General features: G+C 28.6%; 1 long non-coding RNA gene across 1 annotated transcript; it reads left to right on the forward strand.

Annotated features, from left to right (window-relative positions):
• Nucleotides 1-1025: 1025 nt before the first annotated feature.
• LOC148268974 (uncharacterized) lies at nt 1026-6517 on the forward strand. The gene is made up of 2 exons (XR_015817251.1): nt 1026-1612; nt 5334-6517. It is a non-coding gene; the product is annotated as an uncharacterized LOC148268974 (long non-coding RNA).
• The last annotated feature ends 8010 nt before the right edge of the window (nt 6518-14527 follow it).

Genomic DNA, 14527 nt, shown 5'->3' on the forward strand with positions numbered 1-14527 from the left:
CAAAATTTAATAGTGTTAGGTCTTTAAAATTTTTAAAAATTTGGGGACTAATTTATAACTAAAAAAATTAGAATTAACATGCAATATTTGTTATATTTTGGAGATTAAATTGAAAATTTGCCCTTAAAAATTACTTATAATGCTCTATTTAATTGATTTTAGTTTTTATTTTAGGATATTCTTAAAAATATTTATTTTTTTATAATAATAAATTTCAATTACAATATTTTATTATAATTAAAACTTTTTTAACCTATCAATATAAATGTACATAAAATGATACGTATTTTAGAATTCAGATAAAATGATGTCTCAAAGTATGGTTTCATAATGACAAATTACATAATAATGTTAAATAGTTAATTGAATATTTCATTGAAATGAATTAGTTCAAATTGTAACACGGTTGCTCATAATTTAGCTCATATTGCATGTAGTATTTACAATTTTCAGTATGAAATAAATTATTTTTAAATATGAATGTAATGTTTTTTAGTTAATTAATTACGATTGTTTATTTATTTATTTAATTTTTTTGTCACAAAAATAATGTTACATCACGCTGCAATAAAAATTAAAAAATATTGATGAATTTGTTGATAGAAATATAATTTAATTTAATTTAATGTTTTATCTTACAAATAATTAAAATTTAAACATGGATGTGACCATGATATGTATCAACTACTTTTTTTTTCAAATTTTCCATTTATATTATTATTTTAAATTAATTTAATTTATTTTTTTCAAAATTTTCAAGAAATTACATTCTAACTTCCATTAATTAAAAACTCACCTAAAAGTAATTTTTTTTCCATTTTTTCTTAAAAAAAATTTAATTTTTATTTATCAATAAAATCAACATTCATATTTTATATTTTTTTGTTCTATTTTTAAAGATTTGATTTTATTCCTAAAACTTTAGTTTATTAGATTTTTCTCAAATTGGGCCAGGCTTATCTTCCCCACTATACTTTTTCTACCACAGAGATAGATTTTGCTCACTATTTTATATTTTAAATTTGTATAAAATATAACAAAATTAACTCTTAACTTCAGTCTAAATAATAACCGTTGTCCTATGCTTGCCGGCTCTAACTACGACGTCGTTCTGGCCGAGTCTGGTTGGAAAAGCTTTTTACTCGCAGCTTTTTTTATTTTTTTTTTCTGAGTCTATTTAAATATGTCGACTGTCTGACTAACACCTCACAGTTTTGAAATTCCCTCCATCAGACCACCTGCTTCCTTCCTTTCGTCATTCTTTCAAATTTCAGTCTCTGTTGCTCACTAGCCTTGCCCAGAGAGAAGTAGAGAACATAAGCATAACAGAAAGAGAGAATTAGGGAAAGAGATAGAAAAGAACAGACGGATCTGAAGCTCTTCTTCCTCGTCAATGTTGAGAGAGGAAGATAAGAATATCAGAAAGAGAGAAGGAAGAAGAAGATAAAAAAGAAGAAAGTTAAACTTGGTTATTTTCTAGCGTTCTGTTTTTTCTTCAGTTTTCGGAGAGCAAAGAAACAAAGAGAGAAAGAAAAGAAGATCAGGAAGAGCGACGAAGAAGATCGAAAATAAGAGAGATGGGTTTCTCTTGAGGGACCAGCGGTGGCCGGAGGTGATTACTTATGCTGTTGATATTGATATATGATCGTTCATGGAGTTTGATTTATTTAGTTATTCTTTCATGGAATTTATTTATTTTTTCTAGTCTTTATCTCCTATTAATTCGTTCTTATTGTTTGATGTTTTTGGTTTTGATTAAAATTTTTTCTGTATTAATTCCAGTTCCTTCTTGATTTAAACATACCGGCACCTTTCTTTAATTGGGGAGATTTCTTTTTCTTGTTTCTTTCTACCACCATTCTTGATTTGGACTTTTTAGACTTGAATTTTACCGAAGGGGTAGCAGCAGTTTTCTTGTTTCTTGATTTAAATATCTGGGATTACCTTTAATAATTTTGAAGACTTACTCTCTATAGACTTACTCTCTTCATGAAATTTAATTTATTTGGTTCTTCTTTCATGGAGTTTGCAGATTTGACTTTGGGGTTCTGTTCGCATACCTTCTTAATCTGGGTTTTCATAATATTTTTTCCCAAATTTTGTCTTATATTTATTCGTTCTTCTTGTTTAATGTTTTTGGTTTTGTTTAAATTGTTTATGTATTAATTCCAGTTCTTTCTTGATTTAAACGTATCAGCACCTTTCTTTAATTAGGGAGATTTCTTTTTTTCTTGTTTCTTTCTACCACCATTCTTGATTTGGACTTTTTAGACTTGAATTTTACAGAAAGGATTGCAGCAATTTTCTTGTTTCTTGATTTAAATATCGTGTATTAGCTTTAATAATTTTACAGACTGACTTTCTTCATGAAGTTTTATTTATTTGGTTCTTCTTCATGGAGTTGGATAGGGACTTTGGGTTCTGTTTTGCATAACTTCTTAATCTGGGTTTTCATAATTTCTCTTTTTTGAATTTTTTTTCTTTTATTTATTAGTTCTTCTTGTTTGCTGTTTTTGTTTTCCATAAAATTGTTTCTATGTTAATTCCAGTTCTTTCTCGTTCAAAACATACCAGCACCTTTCTTTAATTGGAGAGATCTATTTTTTCTTGTTTCTTTCTACCGCCATTCTTGGTTTGGATTTTTAGATTTGAATTTTACAGAAAAGATGGCAGTAGTTATCTTGTTTCTTGATTTAAATTTCCCATATTAGCTTTCATAATTTTATCTACTTACTCTCTTCATGGGTTTTCATTTCTTTCTTTTTTTCTCTCTTTTTTTTTCTTCTATTAACTCGTTCTTCTTGTTTAATGTATTTGGTTTTCATAAAATTGTTTCTATACTAGTTTCAGTTCTTTCTTGATTTAAACGTAGCAGCAGTTCGTTCATCTATATATCTTTTGTCCTCTCCTTTCTGTATCTTCTTTGAGTGCATGAAAAGATCTCTGATTCTCTCTAATTCTGTTGATAGTTCCATTTTGACAAATTCTGCTGGCATGTCCGTTTGAATGCTCTTCTATCTTCTATGACAGAACTTTATATTTTCTTTAAAAAGGATGATTTTTTTTTTCAGTTGGTTAAATTCTCCAAACTTTAGATTTGGTGATTGATTTCAGTATTTATTATTTGCCCTTGCCCCTGTCATTCGAGGACTTATTCTTTAATGTGATTTTGGTAGTTGTTTTGCGTTTAACTTTTTCTAGGCTGGTATTTGTTGAATGAGAAAGGTGAGTAGATCCTACTCACTAGAATGATATTTCTTTGGTAAAGAAGACTAAGACCATTTGAAACATGTTCTTGTAATTGAAGATTAAAGGCAAGTTTTCCTTTTATCACCATGAGAATTGTAGTCTAATACAGGCTCGAGTCTGCATTCAGCAGTAGTCCATGTTTATTCCTGTTATAGGGAGATAATTCGTCTACCCGCTTTGTGATTGCTGGGGCAGGGTGATGGATTTTCTGAAAGCCGTAGTTATTGTTCAAATGGGATTGTCAAGTTCAAAGAGGGTTGACTAGGTGTAGGTTGGTCATGCTTTCACATTTCTTTTTTCAGTAAAAAAAATATTTTTTCTTTTATCTTCATGGTCTTCTTTAAGAGATTTTTTCAGTAAAAAATCTGATATGAAATTATTATGTTGATCCAGTTACTACGCAAAGGTGATTTTTAGGCTTCTGTTCTAAATACATTTGACATGTTCTCTCAAGTTCCAGTTAGGTTGTGGGAACAGAACGTTGATGCTGTGGATGTTTCGTAGTTATATGCTAAGTTATGAACCAAATATAAATATATTACCCTTGTTTGGAATAAGTTAACTGATGTAGGACAAACATAGCTGGAATATAGACTTAGAAAACTCTGATCAAGAACTTGGAGATCTCCAATTTCAATAATTAAAGCAGTGTCTCAATATATGAATAACAACATAAATAACCTGTCTAATAATTAAACTAGGTACCTTATTTATAGGCACCAAATACATCAAAAATAGGAAATTTACAAAATCTAGTGAATAGGAAGATGATTTAAATATAAAGAACTAGGAAAATAGGAAATTTAGGAAATAGAAAAATAAATCTTCATATTTTTGTTAATTGTTAATTAGCAAAATAGGTATTATACTAATTACACATAATCTTTGGAGAAATCTTAACACTAGTACATAATATATACTAAATGTTCGGAGACCTATGAGTTAGAATAATCGATCATTTTATTATTTTTAAAATTTTGAAGATATTATTTGTTAAAGAATTATGTAATATACTCATGATTAAAGGTATATTTAGAGAGTTCAATATATGAAATAGAGGAAGATTGGAATTATTGAAGGACTTTGATCGAAACATTAGTTGCTGGTAAGATCAAATATTTGTTTGAAGGGTTGATGTTTGTAAAGAAAAAATAATGGTAGAATTTACACCTTAATTATATGTGAATTGGAAGATTTGCAAATGATGAAAATTGTAGTAGTTCAACCCTTACTTATTGGAAGAATGCAGGTCACTTAGAATCTTGACTATTAATTGCAAATAAATAAGTAAACAGAAGCAAAGGATAGTATGAAACTAGACTTTCTTATTTGGAAAAATTGATCTGCATTTGGATAACATATACTAAGCAACATGGTTTAGAAAAAAAATATATCTTTGGAGAAATTCGTAGCACAGGTACATAATAGATACTAAATATTTTGAGACGTAGGATTTAGAGTTATTAATTATTTTCTTATTTTCAAAATTTTGGAGATATTGATTCTCAAGAGTGATGTAACATACTCACAGTCTAAGGTATAGGCGGGGTTGAATATAGGAGATAGAGGATGACTGAAATTAAGACAAATTACCATTTTATTCCATGAACTTTGTCATATTTTTCAATTTAGTGCTAAATATATTTTTATTATAAATTAATTCCAGAAGTTTCTACTATTTTTCAATAACATTAACGCTGTCAGTTTAATTAAAAAAGAAGAAAAAAAATTTGAAAAAAATAGTTTATTGCTATAGCATTAATCTATGTTTTCTTTTATTTTTTTACTAAATAATTTAATTACTATTGTGTGGTACATAATCTATATTTACTAATAGGTCTTATGGGACACAACATAGTGAATGATGCATTTTAGTGGTGGATTCTAAATTTAAGTGGAAAACTTTATTTTTTTTTTCACTTTATTTCCTTCTTTTCTTCATTCTTCCTTTCATTATTTAAATTTGTAGTGATATATGCATTTGCTAGTTTTGAATCTAAACTGGCAATGAAGATTCACCAATAAGATGAAGATATATTATCAAGTTTTATAATCAATTATAATGTATTTATTTGCTCTTTTAGGCAGGTCCAAAAAAAGGGATGATGTTGGTATCATTGTTGCCAAGAAGAAGTAATGTTTCATTTTTCTCTTCATATGTTACATATGCTTTCGACATGCCTCGTAACCTATACATTCCTCATAGGTTATGCAACACTTGTCAACGATTATTGATGCATTCTAAAGTAAGAATCCAAGCTTTGATAGAGAATTTTCTTTCTTCCTTCTTTCTTTTGTTTTCTTTGTTTTCTTTCTTTCTTCATTTAAATACCGGAACAAAATGTACATTTATAAATCCGAGCTTACTTTGAAAAGTTCAAAAATAGAAAAGAGTTGTTTTGTCAAGTTTTATGCTCACATATAGCATATTGAAGTGGTCTTTTAGGTGGGCTAAGAGAAGGAGATGATTTCGGCGTAGTTGGTATTAAGAGGAGGTAAAATATCCATTGTAATTTTGAAGTTATTGAACAATACATTTGTTATTTCTTTTGCATGTGATTAGGTATTCTTCTTAGGTTATATAGCATTCAATGATAGTTAGTAATGTGTTAAAGGTAGAATTTGTGCTTTGAGAGAAATTTTTTTTCCTCATTTCCTTATTGCATGTAAATTTGTAGTAATATGTTCATTTGGTACCTTATAAAGTTTTATGATCATTTATATCAAATTCACGTGGTTGGTTATGCAATTTAAGAGAGAGGGGGAGGATTTTGGCATGATCATTGTCCCGAATAGAATTTTTGATTTTCATATTTACTTAACTATGCAATTACTATCCATATGCTGTATAATCATGCGCTATTCATAGGTCATATGATATTCGATTAGTGAGTTACTACAGAGGTAGAGTTTGAACTTTGGTAGAAAGCTTTGAACTTTGGTAGAAAGCTTTCTTTCTTTCATCATTTTCTTTTTTCTTTCATTTAAATTTGCAAAAAGATATGCCCTTTTTGTAGGTTCGAATCTGAGCATGCATTGAAAAGATTATCTAAGGGAAAGAGGTATGTCACAAAGTTTTATGATCACTTATAACATATTGATGTATTTTGTTAGACAATCAGATAAATGAGGAGGTTATTTTCATAGAGAAGAAGATATTTCTCTCTATATTAATTAAATGATGTAATTGTTTGTTACATGCTATATCCTCTATGTATTGCTCATTTTTTATGTAGGATTCACTTAAAGTGAGACATATTTCTCATAAGTATGCATTCTTTTCATTTTCTCTAATTTCAAACAAACTTTCTTTCTCTTGGATTACACTCTATTGTGCTCTGCAATGACTTTGCTTCTAGAAAATAGACCTAAAGACTCTGTAAGCTTAATAAACAAGGTGAGAGATTAATGACTTTTTTTCTTTTCTTCTTTATTTCTTTAGAGTTGCAGTAACGATTAAAATAACTTATTACTTATTTCAGAAAAATTCTTAAAAAGGCATCCATGAGCTATCCGACATTTATGGTGAAAGGTTTTATGCCCTTGTGGGGGCATTAGAAACTTGATAAAACTACCTCTGGCTCAAAAATATTTGTCATTCACACAAATTATGAATTTTTGAAGTATCTCAAGGGTCAAAGTAAGTTGAACAAAAAGAGTATTAGATGACTGGAATTCGTTGAAACCTTCCCATATATCATTAAATAAAAGTAAGATAAGAAGAATGTAGTTATAGATGCTTTTGCCCGAATGTATATCTTTTTTACTTATCTAATTGCATAACTCATGTATTTTTGAGATAAAAAACTTAACAAACTAACTCAGTACAGATTTTGTCAAATCTTTATTAGGTGTTCTTGGCCGTGTACTATCCTAATAAATTTTTAACTTTTGAATTCAATATAGATTTTGGATTAGGCATAGTTTGACTAACTCATCTTCTGATGTTGAAGGTTATGATACGAGCTAACTCAAGTGAATCATCATTTCTAGTTTCCTTTTCAGTCATCGTCTCTCAAACTCTTCCATTCTTCTAAGTTCCTATAGTAAACTTGTTCCACTATCTCTTAAATTCGCAAGCTCTGCTTTACTTAATTATAGTTTCGTTCTTTCCATTTTTCTTTACTTCTGAATATCTCTTGGATTATACATTGAGTAATGCATTCTCCATCTATAATGATGTCCTAGAGTCTTTTCTGTATTTCTAAAAAAAACATTTTGAATTTCACATTCTTTATTTCCAGAGATTCAAATACCTTTTAGAAAGCCCCAAGTTTTTCATGCACCTCATAATCTTTCTCAATAACTTGGTTTTCTCTTCCTTAGACTTCAGTAGGCAAATTGCTAACTTCAATAGAAGTAACTCTAGTGTGTTGTTTTTTTGCAAATTTTCCTTATAAAAAACATGAATCATCATCCCTAGCTTACTCCAAGTTCAGTCAAAGTATTTTAATCTTTTATCAAACTTCATAGATTAGACAGAACTATGGATACCTTGGTTATCAAAAAGAAGGTATGTAGGTAGCTTGACGTACTTCTTTAAGTTCAGTCAAATTTAAACAATCAAATTTTTTATTGGATTTCGTGGATTGAGCAGAACGACTTATGATTTGATTCTCAAAAAGAATGTATGTTAGGTAACTTAGAGTACCACTCCAAGTCAAGTAAAATTTAAGTATTTTAATCTTTTATTAGAATTCTTGGACAAAAGTGTTGAATGTAATGTGTTCCAATCACTATTGGATTTCAAGAAACACGAAAATGAAACACGAACCTTTTTGATTATGTGGGATTTCAAGATAAATGAGAATTAAAATTATAGTAACTTTCAAAGACTTCCATATTTCTAATAAAATAAAAGATGAAATTCTACTTCTTTTGATTACGTGTGTAATTTTCGATTACTTTAAAAATGACTAAGAAATAAAATTTAGTCTACAACAAGGCAAATGAAGAACCGAAAACAATGAATTTTGAATATATTAAGTAGTTTTGAAAAAGTTAAAAAAGAAAAATGAATTTTTTTCTTTCAGAACAAATAGACTTCGAGAAATGTGTATGTAACTTTTTGAATTTTAAAGGGAAAGAGTCGGTGCTTTCTTAGCATTTGATGAGAACATAGTCTTTTTTCGTTGATCTTTAAACTTGATTGTGATAGGAAAAATTCAATTTTTTCTTTTCTTATTGCTTTCAAAATGCAAAAAGTAACAGAAATCATGTTTGAAGCCTGTTTGTCATACGAAAATATTTTTTTCAAAATTTTCAAAAATACCAGTAGATTCAATAGTTATTGACTTCGATTCTTCATTTACCTTATTGTACTCTATTTCATTTTCTAAAATCTCTTTAAGTAATTAAAAATCATACAAGCATCAATGTAGATTTTTATCTTTTATTTCTCTTTAAATAGAGAAATCTTTAAAATGTACTATATTTTAAATTTTTCTTTCATCTTAAAATCTAACAGAGTTGGAAAACACTACGTTTTATTTTAAGTTTTCTTGAAATTTAATAAAGTGTAATGAAAAATGAAATGAAATGAACAAAATTATATATGACTTGATTCTCAGAAAAAAGGTATGTAGCCAGCTTGGAGTACTACTTCAAGTTTAGTCAAATTTAGTATCTCAATTTTTTATTAAATTTCATAGATTATGCAGAATTACGTATGACTTGATACTAAAAAAGAAGTTATGTAGGCTGCTTGACGTATTAGATTTTATGGATTGTGTAGAATTACAGATGACTTGATCATCAAAAAGAAGGTATGTTGGCAGCTTGAAGTACTACTCCAAGTTCAGTCAGATTTAAACATTTCAATATTTTAATAGATTTTATGAATAATAAGGTTTAAATGAAATGTATTTCAATTACAGTTGGATTTAATGTAAATTGAAAATGAAACGCAAATACTTTCTAATTTTATCGGATTTCAAGATGAAAGAGAACTTGAAATTATAATAGCTTTCAAAGACTTTCATATTTCAAGCAAAATGAAAGATGAATTTTACTTCTTTTGGTCACTTGTGTAATTTTCAATTCTTTCAAACCTGATGAGAAAATGAATTGTAGTCTACAACAAAACAAATGAATAACCGAAAGGAATGAATTTCGAATGTATTAGGTACTTTTAAAAAAGGTGAAAAAGAAAAATGCATTGCTTTTTTGAGGACAAAGAGTCTTTAAGAAAAGCGCATGTAGCTTTTTGGCTTTTGAATGAAAGAATCAGTACTTTTTTAACATTTAACGTGAATGTAGTCTTGTTCCATCAATTTTTAAACTTAATTATACTAAGAAAAAATCTATTTTTTATTTTTTTATTGCCTTTAAAATGCAAAAGCAACACTAGTCATTTTTAAAGGCTGTTTGTGCTATGAAGGTAACTTTTTCAACTTTTTCAAAAATACTGATGGATTCAAATGTTATTACCTTCGATTCTTCATTTATCTTGCCTAGACTCAATTTCATTTCCCATATTCTCTTGAAAAAATAAAAAATCACACAAGTGAATAATCTAGAGTTTTATCTTTTATTTAACTTGAAATATAGAAATATTCGAAATAAACTATATTTTAAATTTCTCTTTCATTCCAAAAACAAAGAGGGAACTTTGCATTTTGTTTTCAGTTTTTTTGAAATCCAAGAGAAAATAAAATAAATGGGGCAGAATTACGTATGACTTGATCCTCTAGAAAAATGAGTAGGTAGGTAGCTTAGAGTACTATTCCAAATTCAATCAAATTTAGGTCTTTCAATTTGTTATTAGACTTTATGGATTAGGCTAAAGTACATATGAGTTGATCCTCGAAAAGAAGGTACGTAGGTACCTTGTGCGTACTACTCTAAATTTAGTCAAATTAAGCATTTAAAATTTTTATTAGACTTCATAGATTGAACTTAAATACATATGATTTATTAATTTTTTATTTTTGACTTGATTCTCGAAAAGAAAAGGTACGTAACAGCTTGGAGTACTACTCGAAGTTTAGTCAAATTTAAGCATTTCAATTTATCGTTGGATTTCATGGATTAGGCAAAAGTATGTATGACTTGATTTTAAAAAAGAATGTATGTAGACACCTAGGTGCACTACTCTAAGTTCAATTAAATTTAAGCATTTAAAATTTTTGTTAGACTTCATGGATTAAGCTTAAATATGCATGACCTGTTAATTCATTATTTTTTACTTATGCCACGGGTGCAATAACGTACATGGTCTACATATATTTTTTTGCCTCGGTAATTTAAAGCCTTCTAGAGCCTCTGGTTGTCTTGCAAATTCGATCACCCGTGAAAGTATTATGATTTTCTTTTTTTTTTTTCTCTTTTTCATTAAAAAAAAATTCGATTACTTTCTTATGAAACAAATTCATTTTTTAACATTGAATTTGCAGTCATTTCTGTGCTAATTTCCAAGCAAAAATACTTTTCTTTTTTTGGCTTTGCTTTTTCTTTTTCTTTCCTTCATTCCTTCTTTCTTTGTTTGTTTCCTTCCTTGCTGAGGAGACTTTCTTTCTTTGATTTCCGAGCTTACATGAATAGTAGGTCAATGGGAAATAGACACATTAAATACCTATTATCACTTATAGCATATTGAAGTGGTGTTTTAGGCGAGTGGATGATGTTGGCATAATTATTGCCAAGAAGAGGTAAAACATTCTTTTTACTTTTCATAATTATTGAACAAAAGATTTGTTTCTTTTCTTTCTTTGTTTCCTTTTTTTCTTTCTTTCATCATTTAAATTTGTAGTTATTCATGCATTTGGTAAGTCATTCATGCACTGTTTGATTCCCTATGACACAGACTTTTCATTGTTTTGCTTTGTTTTTCTTTCTTTTTTTTCTCTTTCTTTGTTTCCTCATATGTTTTTGGCATGTGGATGCTACATAATCTACATTTTCTCGGTACTTTGTGTAACACTCATTGATTGATGTATTAGAGGTAGAATATGAGTTTTGATAGAAAAGTTTATTTCTTTCTTTGTTCTTTTCTTTGTTTATTTCTTTTAATTAAATTTGCAGCGATAAATGAGACTGTTTGCTCTAAATCCGAACTTGCATGAATAGTTGGTCCATGGGAAATAAGTACATTAAATACTTATCATCATTTATAGCATATTGAAATGATTTTTTATGCGGGTTAAGAGAAGTTGATGATGTTGACATAATTATTACCAAGAAGAGGTAAAACATTCTTTTTCGCTTTTTATAGTTATTAAATGAAGCATTTGTTTCTTTTCTTTCTTTGTTTCTTTTTTATTTATTTCCTTTCTTTCTTTCTTTTATTTAAAGTTGCAGTGATGCGTCCGTTTGGTTACTCTCAATTTGAGATTGTATTAAAGTGTTTAAGAATGAAAAACCGGTACCTTATCAAGTTTTATGATTAATTATAGAAAATTGACGTGATCAATTATGCAATTTAAGAAAATGGGAGGAGGATGTTAGCATAAGAGTTGCTCAAAGATGATTTTTTATTTTCATATTTGTTGAATAATGCAATTATCATTTGTATACTGTATAATCTTATGTATTACTCATAGGTTAAGTGATATATTTATAGCCAGCAGTACATTGTAGAGGTAGATTTCAAACTTTACTATAAATTTTTTTTTTTCCTTCTTTCTTTCCTTTTTTCTATCTTTTTTTTCCTTTCATTTAAATTTGTGGCAATATTTGCCTCTGGTATCTTTGAATCCAAGCTTGTATGGGAACATTTATCAACAATAAAAAGGTAAATTATCAAGTTCTATGGTCACTCATAAAATATTGATATTATATGTTAGGAAATCGAAGAGAAGAGGAGAATGTTGGCATAGTTATTACCGAAAAGATGATTTTTCTTTTCTTTTTTACTAAATGATTTAATTGCTATCGTATAGTACATAATCTATATTTACTCATACGTCATATGGGATAGAACATAATGAATGATGCATTTTGGTGGTGGATTCTAAATTTCAGTGGAAAATTTTATTTCTTTTTTCACTTCCTTTCTTTCTTTTCTTCTTTCCTTCATTCTTTCTTTCATTATTTAAATTTGTAGTGATACATGTATTTGCTAGTTCTGAATCCAAACTGGCAATGAAGATTCACTAATAAGATAGAGGTATATTATTAAGTTTTATAATCAATTATAATGTATTTATTTGCTCTTTTAGACAGGTCTAAAAAAAGGGATGATGTTGGCATCATTGTTACCAAGAAGAAGTAATGCTTCAGTTTCCTCTTCATATGTTACATATGCTTTCTACATGCCTCGTAACTTATACATTCCTCATAGGTTATGCAACACTCGTTGACAACTATTGATGCATTCTAGAGGTAGAATCCGAGCTTTGATAGAGAATTTTCTTTCTTCCTTCTTTCTTTTGTTTTCTTTGTTTTCTTTCTTTCCTTCATGTAAATATCACAGTAAAATATACATTTATAAATCCGAGCTTACTTGGAAAAGTTCATAAGTGGAAAAAAGTTACCTTGTCAAGTTTTATGATCACATATAACATATTGAAGTGGTCTTTTATGTAGACTAGGGGAATGAGATGATTTCAACATAGTTGGTGTTAAGATAAGGTAAAACATCCATTTTAATTTTGAAGTTATTAAACAACATATTTGTTATCTGTTTTGTATGTAACTATGTATTCTTCTTAGGTTATGCAGCATTCACTGACAGTTAGTAATGTGTTAAAGGTAGAATCTGTGCTTTGAGAGAAATTTTCTTTTTCTTGTTTCTTTATTTCATATAGATTTGCAGTAACATGTCCATTCGGTACTTTATAAAGTTTTATGATCATTTATATCAAATTCATATGGTCGGTTATGCAATTTAATGGAGAGGGGGAGGATCTTGGCTTGATCATTGTCCCGAAGAGAATTTTTCATTTCATATTTATTTAACTATGCAATTGCTATTCATAAACTGTATAATTTATGTGTTACTCATAGGTCATATGACATTCACTTATAGCGAGTGAGTCACTGCAAAAGTAGAGTTTGACCTTCGGTAGAAAACTTTCTTTCTTTCGTCATTTCTTTTTTTTGTTCATTTAAATTTGCAGAAAGACTTAACTCTTTGTAGGTTCGAATCCGAGCATGCATTGAAAAAGTTATCTAAGAGAAAGAAGTATGTCATCAAGTTTTATGATCACTTGTAACATATTGATGTGCTCTGTTAGGCAATTAGAGAGACGAGGAGGATGTTTTCATAGAGAAGAGGATATTTCTTTTCATATTAATTAAATGATGCAATTATTTGTCATATGCTATATACTTTATATATTGGTCATTGGTTATGTAAGGTTCACTAAAAACCGTATTCCTCATAAGTATGCATTCTTTTCATTTTCTATAATTTCAGACAAATTTTTTTTCTCTTAGATTAGACTCTCTAAACATTAATAATCATGGGGAGACATTAATAACTTTTTTTCTTTTCTTTATTTTTTTAGGGCTACAATAACAATTAAAACAACCTATTGCTTATTTTAGAGGAAGTCTAAAAAGGACAGCCATGAGCTATCCGACATTTACGGTGAAGAGTTTTATGTATTTATGGGGGCATTAGAAACATAGCAAAACTACCTCTGGCTCAAAAAAATTTATCATTCACTCGGATTATGAATATTTGAAGTATCTCAAGGGTCAAAGTAAGTTGAACAAAAAGAATGCTAGATGACTGGAATTTATTGAAACCTTTCCATATGTCATTAAATACAAGCAAGATAAGAAGAATGTAGTTATATATGCTTTAAGCTGAAGGTGACATTCTTTACATATCTAATTGTAAAGTTGCTTGGGCTTGAGTATGTTAAGAAATTATGTATTGCATAACTAATGTATCCTTAAAAGCATATGACATATTTTTGAGATAAAAAACTTAGCAAACTAACTCAGTATAGATCTTGCCAAATCTTTGTTAGGTGTTCTTAGACCGTGTACTATCTTAATAAATTTTTAACTTCTAGATCCAAGATAGATTTTGGATTAGGCGTGATTTGACTAACTCATCTTTCTGATGTTGAAGGTTATGATATGAGGTAACTCAAGTGAATCATCATTCTTAGTTTCCTTTTCAGTCATTGCCTCTCGAACTCTTCCACTCTTCTAAGTCCCTATAGTAATCTTGTTCCACTATTTCTTGAACTCTCAAGTTCTGGTTTACTTAATTCTAGCTTTGTTCTTTCCATTTTTCTCTACTTTTGAATATCTCTTGGATTATATCTTGAGTAATGCATTCTCCATCTATAATGATGTCTTAGAGCCTTTCTGTATTTCTAAA

Source organism: Carica papaya, chromosome 2, assembly GCF_054855325.1.
Source record: "Carica papaya isolate Zhongbai chromosome 2, ASM5485532v1, whole genome shotgun sequence".
Classification (NCBI taxonomy): Eukaryota; Viridiplantae; Streptophyta; class Magnoliopsida; order Brassicales; family Caricaceae; genus Carica; species Carica papaya.